The sequence below is a fragment of the Leucopleurus acutus genome (genome assembly GCF_964270905.1).
Source record: "Leucopleurus acutus genome assembly, chromosome: 2".
NCBI classification, from domain to species: Eukaryota; Metazoa; Chordata; class Mammalia; order Artiodactyla; family Delphinidae; genus Leucopleurus; species Leucopleurus acutus.
The window spans coordinates 41,029,269-41,036,902 of NC_139143.1; the positions used below are offsets into that span (position 1 = coordinate 41,029,269).

At 50.7% G+C, this 7,634-nt stretch overlaps 1 protein-coding gene across 6 annotated transcripts in view; it reads right to left on the minus strand.

Annotated features, from left to right (window-relative positions):
* The window catches only part of PLEKHA6 (pleckstrin homology domain containing A6), a 55,517-nt gene extending 49,147 nt beyond the window's left edge, over positions 1–6,370 (minus strand). For 4 of the 6 annotated variants that reach the window (XM_082833534.1, XM_082833532.1, XM_082833533.1 and 1 more), the window contains exon 1: positions 6,272–6,370. The gene's annotated coding sequence lies outside the window, so the exon portion shown is untranslated. The remainder of the gene's footprint in view (positions 1–6,271) is intronic. The other 2 variants (XM_082833535.1, XM_082833531.1) reach the window with 2 other exon arrangements.
* Between the last annotated feature and the right edge of the window lie 1,264 nt (positions 6,371–7,634).

Consider the following 7,634-nt stretch of genomic DNA (forward strand, 5'->3'; position numbering starts at 1 on the left):
CCCTCGCTCCAGCCCTCCTCCTGCGCCACAGTCATTTCCAAACTGGCAAGATTAGAGTGTCTTCTCCAAGTAAGCTTGGAACATCCAAAAATGCTGGCTACTGGGCTGAGCGCCTAGGAGATAAGGCCCAGGCTGCTCTCTTTCCTGCTAAACTCTGTCTGTCCTCATAGCCCCTTCCCTGCCCCAAAGGGTCAAAACACCTTTTCCTTCCCTGCTATGGCCAATCATGGAACACTGGAGGAATTTCACCTGAGTTTGGCCCCTACCTCAGGTAGAAAGCAGAAAAGCTGGCTCAGTAGCCAAGGGATGGAAATTACAAATCAGGGATCCAGATCCAGGCTTCCTCCCTTCCATCCTAGGTGGACGTCCTTCTCTAGTCTCTCACTATATAATCTCCTGAGCCTGGACATTCAAGCTTACAACTGCAGGTAAGGGTATGGGGGCCTTGTGTACTCTTTAGTCAGGGCAATGCTTCACTGTGTGTATGTGAGCGCGTGCGTGTGTGTTTATGCGTAGTGTGTGTGTGTCTGGTGAGGGGGAGAATACAAATATCACTCAGGGGAAGTTCATGGGGAACCTTCATGCTGATCTACCCCAACTTGGATGATCTTATCTTCAGACTGATTATTTTACTTTATGGAACTCCACTTGTCTTCTGAAAAATAAAGATAAACAGAGTGGATACTCAGCATAACCATGCCAGTTATTAAAATGCTGAAGTTCTTCCATATTGGTTGGTAAAGGGCTACTCTTCCAATGAGGAAGAATTTCAATATTTTAATAACTGGCCCTCCCCTCCTCTATGTGATCCAGAGACACCTTGGGGCCCTCCAGGACTCCAGGCCTTTCTGGTTGATAAATTACTGAGTGTCATTGCTGGGATGACCATTCCTTAACTATCTGAACACCGACGGCCCTTCCAGGTGTTAAGAACTGTGATTCTGAGCACAGAAGTCATCTCAGGCAGCTCGAGAGGCATTTCCTCCTTCACACGCTGGCCCAACTTGGAAAACTGGGGCAACCCAGCTCCCTAGGGTTCCTCAGGCTCCTTGCCCTTGTGCCTCTGTGCTGTCCCTGCTCAGGGGAAAAGGAAATGAAAGGAGAAACGGGAGCTCTCTACGGCTCCAGCTCCACATTTTCCTTCTCTCATCCTTCCCCTGAGTGGCCCCCAGCTAAGGCAGATAGAAGCAGAGGGAAAAGGGCTCCAGTCCCCTCCCCTCAGCCTCCAAGCTGCTTTCTCCGACAGTCAGCAACTGGAAAGAGGCCCAAGAGGTAACGGGCAGAGCAATAATTAATTACCACCACCACCACCCCCCCCCCCCACGCACACACCCCACCGCCAAGCTCTGAGCCAAATCCCAAACCCCTACCCTTCAGAGACTGAGGAAGCCCAGCTGTCTGCTTCTAGGCCTACGGAAGGTCACTCGAGCCAACCTTCCTCATTCCTAGCTCAGCAGATTTGGTCCTGGTGTCCCACAGACAGCAGTCACCCCACCCACCCCCAGGGAACGAATTGTACAAAGTGAGTGTTTGGAGAGTAATGCAGCTGGGCTGGTGCCCCTCCTTCCACACCCTCAAAAGCTACAAATGCCTTCTTGGTTCCCAATCCAGCAATCTGTGGGCGTCAAGCTCTTCCATGGCTCAGTTTCCTCGTTTTAGGAATGAAACAGTAGTAATAAGTGGTGGCCTGTTTAGAAGACAACACAAATTTCCTACCAGACTAGACAGCAGAGGAAGAAAGGTGATGATGCTCTGAAGGGGTAAACACAGGGAAACCATTAAACTCATGTGGTCTCTGGTCCTTGCACGGGGAAGAAGGCAAGGCCCATTCCAGAGTCAGGGGAGCCGAGAGTCACTGCCCCAGCTATAGTGACAAGAGAGACAAGACAAAGTTCCCGTCTCCTTGGTTGTCTCCAGGCCCTGCTACTCCTCCAACCTGAGCTCCTCATCTCCGGGAGAGAAGAGAGCCTCATGATTCAGGGGGGAGACTATAGCTCCACAAGGCCCGCTGCAAGAACACAGGGTGAAAGTCACAAACCCTCTTGCTGCTAACCCCCACGGGCTACAGGTCTGGGCACTGTGTGTGATGTAGGGTGGGAGGTACCCCAAAATGTTAGTCCGACCACACCTGCCTGGGTGCACACAAACTGCTTACAACCTGGACCTTCTTTGTCACTGTGCCTGGCCGGCACCTCACACCCAGACACTGAACGGCTGTCTGGTGGAGTGGCTTAGAGGCAGGCCAGTGGTCTGACCACAGTGGGAGGAGGGAACATGTGCTGTTCTGCTCTGGGATGTTGAATTGCTAGTGCGAGGCAGGAGAGCTCAGCCTTGAATCCTCTCACAAGGGAATCCAGTGGGTGGGTTCCATCTGCTCCATGGCCCCTCCTCTCCCCTCTCACTTCCTACTGGCCAGCCAGACTCTGATAAAAGTCTACTGAGCAGAGGCTTTGTCTGGGGAAGAAGAGAGCAATAAATCAATGGGAGCAGGAAGGCAGGAGCCTCGGCGACTGCTTTGGGAGAAGGAGGCCCCCACCTCGGAGGGCTGCATGGAGTGTGGATGCAAAGGCAGGTGGGACGGCAGCAAAGCTCTAGTGTGAGCACTGCTTCTCACCTGCCCCCGGGAGGGCTCAGCTTCTTGTCTCTCCTAGATTGGGAGTAATGGGTGAGCAGGGATGCAGATGGATTGTGGGAAATTTTGAACGCCTCCTTCTGCAGGGAGTGAGGAATCTGGAACTTCCCATGTACTCAGGGAGCTTGCTAAGGGCTCAAAGGGCAGAGGAATCTCCCCGGATTGCTGTCTGCTGTAGAAAAGATCCAAAAGGAGCTTGGGGACAAGGGCCACCAGTGGAACCAGCCAGGAAATGACTGTGTCTGGAGAGAGACGTTGTTGTCTCCACCTCTGTGTGCTGAGAAAAATCATTGTGAGCTCCCTTGACATCCCAGAGAGGGAAAGTGAGACCTGGAAGGGAAAGGACTTGGAGAACTTTTGAAGAGAGCTGTAACATGAAAACAAAGAATGGCTGGCACATGGCTGTGGCTGAGCAGTACTGACCTCTTTACTTTTCCAGGCCTCAGTTTCCCCATCTGTAACATGGAATGATACCACATTGCTGGGAGGATTAAACAAGATCACATATTTAAAGCACCTAGGAGAATGCTTGGCACATAACAGTTTCTCAGTCAGTGGCTGATGTTATAATCATTTATAAGATAAAGGAATGAAATAAAACAAGGAGTACTATTCCATCCAGTTTAGTAGCTGCTAGTCATATGTGGCTATTTACATTTTCATTAATTAAAACTAAATAAAATTAAAATTTCAGTTTCTCCGTCACGCTAGCCACAGCTCAAGAGCCACCATGCCTAGAGGCCACCTAACTGGACAGGACAGTTGTAGCATGTTCCACCACTGTGGAGTATTCTATCGGATAGCATTGGGTTAGATGTTCCCTAAGCCACCTTCCAGTTCTAATCTTTTTGGACTCTATAAAACACGTAACTCCAAACCAGTCTGTCCTTCCTCCCGCTGATACGTGTTCAGTGTCCTCAGGAAATGCAAGCTCTCTTACAGTCCTCAGCTAAACCAAAAAAAAAAAAAGGAAATCTGCTACCAACAACAACAAAAAAGTTAAAAATCTAAAATCAAATGATACATTCCAAAGACCAATCAAAATTAATTTGGATAATACATCATTTTAAAATATATGCATTGGGCTTCCCTGGTGGCGCAGTGGTTGGGAGTCCGCCTGCTGATGCAGGGGACGCAGGTTCGTGCCCCGGTCCGGGAAGATCCCACATGCCGCGGAGCGGCTGGGCCTGTGAGCCATGGCCGCTGAGCCTGCGCGTCCGGAGCCTGTGCTCTGCAATGGGAGAGGCCACAACGGTGAGAGGCCCGTGTACCGCAAAAAAAAAATAAAAATAAAAAAATAATAAAAATAATAAAATATATGCATTAAGACTCCCCTCCAGGGCTTGAAAATATTGTTACTAACAGCCCTACTGGGGGCAGGCCCTGGGGGAGGCAACTGGGAAAGGTTACAGAGAGGATCACGGAGGTTGGAAAAGGTGAAAGAACAAGGAACTGTCCCTCCTTCCTGCCTCATTTTCCTTCTTGGATTGGCCAACTTCTGGAGAGGCTGGAGGGAGGAAGAGCAGACAGGTCGGCTGCATGGTCTGCAGGGTCCTGCGGTCCACAGTGGGAGGAGCCAGCACAAAGGGGAAGAGAGGGAAGAGGAACTGCCACTGAGGACAGCAGGCTCAGGAGTCTTCCTTCCCTTGCACTTCCCCTGTCCCCACCCCGGCCCCCACCCAGCCTGGAGCCTGTGGTAATCACAGGGATACAATCTACTCCTAAACAAACAGCACATGAAGCTGGTGCCAGAATGTGTCCATTGATAACCGTGGCTTAGAGAGGGGAGGGGAGACGATCTCAGAGGAATGGAAGAGGCACTCCCAGACCTAGACCCTGACTGGAGCCCAGGTAATGGAAAGAAGAACTTGGGAAGAAAAGGAAAGTGTGGGGGGGGACCAGGTAAGGGACACTGCTGGCCCCTCCCCTGTCCCCATGCCACACAGTAGCCTTGAAGGAAGACTAGGCAAGGTTGCTAAGACAAGAAGAAACAGATGCTTTGGGAGGAGGGTAGAGGGGAAGAAAGGAAAAGGGATGCTGTACTGGTCCCGGTCAGGACAGAAGCCAGTCTTGGTAAGTGACACCTGAGTAACAGGTGAGTCCGCCTATGCCTGTTGGAGCATATGAACACCATCCTGCTGCTGCCCCTTGTGGCTGGCCTGGGAATAGCTCTGGCTATATACTTGGCAGTGCCCAGAGCAAAATAAAAACGCAGGGCTCCTTGCTCAAAACTTAAGAAGTTCAGGATGGTGACAGAAGGACATTAAACCAAACCCTTCTGAGGACACAGGGCAACTGCGCAGGTTGTATGCTCACGAAGCCCTCCCTGCCTGGGAATACCAATTCCTCTGGGCTGCTTCTCCTGGGAGTGTGAGGACAGAGGGTGGCTAGTCTTACGTGTGGCTAACTCTTAGTACGAGGCAGAACACGGAAAGTGGCCGGCTCCTCTCCCAGTCCCGACTTCCCCCTCTTTGTTGGCTCATGTGCCCAGAAGCTTGGCATCTTTTGCTCCTGTCCCACTGGGTCTGGTGGCTGGCACCTCCCCCTTATTGTGCCTGGTTTCTGTCTGCCTGTGGGCAGCTTAGCCGGAGGAAGCACCACAGCTGAAAGCCATGGGGGTTGGGTTTGCCTTATCTCTCAAGACTGGCACAGGGAGCACGCTGTTCCTACCCAACAGACCCCTCCAGGGCTGCCTACCATTACCATTATGTCATGGAACCTTTTTCCTCCCAAGAAAGAGGCAGGGGGACAAAAGGGTTCCTGGCTAAGAGGGGGTAAAGTCAACAGTTCTGCTTTGGAGACAAATCAGTCTTTCATTTTTTTGTGCACGCATGAGTACACACCACACACACACACACACACACACACACACACACACACACACACACACACAGAATCAGCTGAGAAAATTCCGTCTTGGCACCTCCTCCAACGAAGCCAACAAACTCTTGTCCACATTCCCTGCACAAGTCTGACTTGTCATGAGAAGGTGTCTGGGTCAAAGAGGCCTAATATTTGGAGGGAATGAGGGTCCTGAATGGGCAGTTGGGGGCAAGGGGACAAGAGACATCTAAACCCAAAAGACTGGTTCTCTCTCTTCCTGGATTTGTTTTGCTCCCAAATGACAAACTTTGTCTTCTAACACGTTGAGTCCCCGCCAACTCTCTGCTCCACCCCCACCCCTTGCATCCTGCCTCCCACCTCTCCACACCTGACTTGAAGTAAAAAGAGTAAAAGGCAAAAGGCACAGCTATGCCCGTCTCCTTTGGCTGTGCCCTCCCTGCCTTCCTTCTGGGCTGGTCCCAGCAAACGGCTGTGAAGGGGCGGATGGTGCTTCTGCCCAGAGCTCCTGAGCCCCTCTCCGGAGACAATGGCTCAGGGAGAGGGGGAGAGCAAGACTCCAGCTTTGTGTGCAAGGTGGCCACACCAAACCATTGTCTCTGCATCAGGACAGACAATGATGTGTATTTCCGGCTTCTGTGCCAAGTAGTTCACACCCCTTAGACTAAGACAACCCTAAAGATTTCCTTCTAATAAATAGGAATGATACCGAAATCTGGCCCCAAGCTGAGAATTTGTATCCGGTTGTAACAAAAGCCCACTCTAGCTGATGCAATGGGAATATTGGTGCTCTCTTACCTGCTCCAGAGCCACCCAGACGAATATACAGCAGACAGATAACCACTCACTCACCGGCTCTTCTCTGGGGTCCCCTCTGCTCTCGCCCTGACTCCTTTCACACTCAGGAACAGGGAAAAGGTTCTCCTTTAACACTCACCAGGTCCCTGGTGGGTAGCAATCATTAACAGCCACACATGCTGACTGGCCTTAACCCCTTCAGTGCCGGTCGCCTCCAGCTGGCTGATGGACAGCCCTGTCCCCTCTTCCCAGCTCTGAGAAAGTGGCAAGTCCCACCTTGATGCCATCCACCTGAGTAATGCTGCTGCCTCCCATGTGGAAAGCAGGAGCCCTCTAGTCCCACCCAGGCTGCCCCGCCTGATTGGCGCACGCTGGCAACCTGAGGTGCTGGGCTCTGGCATGATGCCCAATTGGATGAGCCCACATTATGAAATATTTGCCTAGCAGGCCAATAGAGGAGCCAGGATCGGGGGGAGGGGATGATATTTTTATTTGTTCCTGGAGGAGGGAGAACAGACATAGGTAGTCAGAGCATCCCTAGCCCTGGGCCAGGAAACAGTGGGAAGGTGGTCTTCAGGTCAATGTATGTGCCTCTAGCCTCTCTGCCTAGGTACAGGGCACAATCCTGGAAGGCTCCTAAGCAATTTCAGCTCCTGGCTGTTTAGCCACAGCGTTTCTTTGCCTTAATAATTCCCTGACTCACCCAGGAGTTTGGAGGTAGGAACTGTAATAGAAACAAAGATGGAAAATAACTTGACAGGCAAAGGACTGCTCGTTACTGCACAAACTGTGTGTCACAGGTGGTCTTTTTTATATTTCAAAGCTGCAGGAATAATTTTGCATCTTTGGAGGATGCAGAAGAAAGGTGAGCAGGAATGAGTAGAGTCAAATCACCTCTTTATCCCTTTAAAAATAGGCAACTGATTTGGGGAAATCTAAATCCAGCCTAGAAGTATGTATCTACATGTAGGACACATGCAAATCTATGCAGATATGTGCAAATGAGCAGCTCCAGACTTTTCAGAGTAATTCCTCGCCAGGATTTTTCTAGTTGGAGCAAGAAATCAGGTAGTCTCCAAATCCAATAACAAAGCATCTCACAACAGCACAAGGATATCAGTAGAGGGGGCATATAGAGGTTTATAAACATATTTATGGAAAATTTACTACATAGAAAGCCTTGAAGTACAGTCTAGTAGAGTTTTTAAACCATGATCATAAACATGATAGACTATACAGGAGAATGCAAGCGCCCTCTTTCTCCACACCCACAGTTAATACCCCCTTCTCCTTTCAGGCCCCAGTGGGTGGTCAGTCTGCTCCACTTCGTGCCAGTCTGAGTCTAGTAGCTGCACCTCCTCTC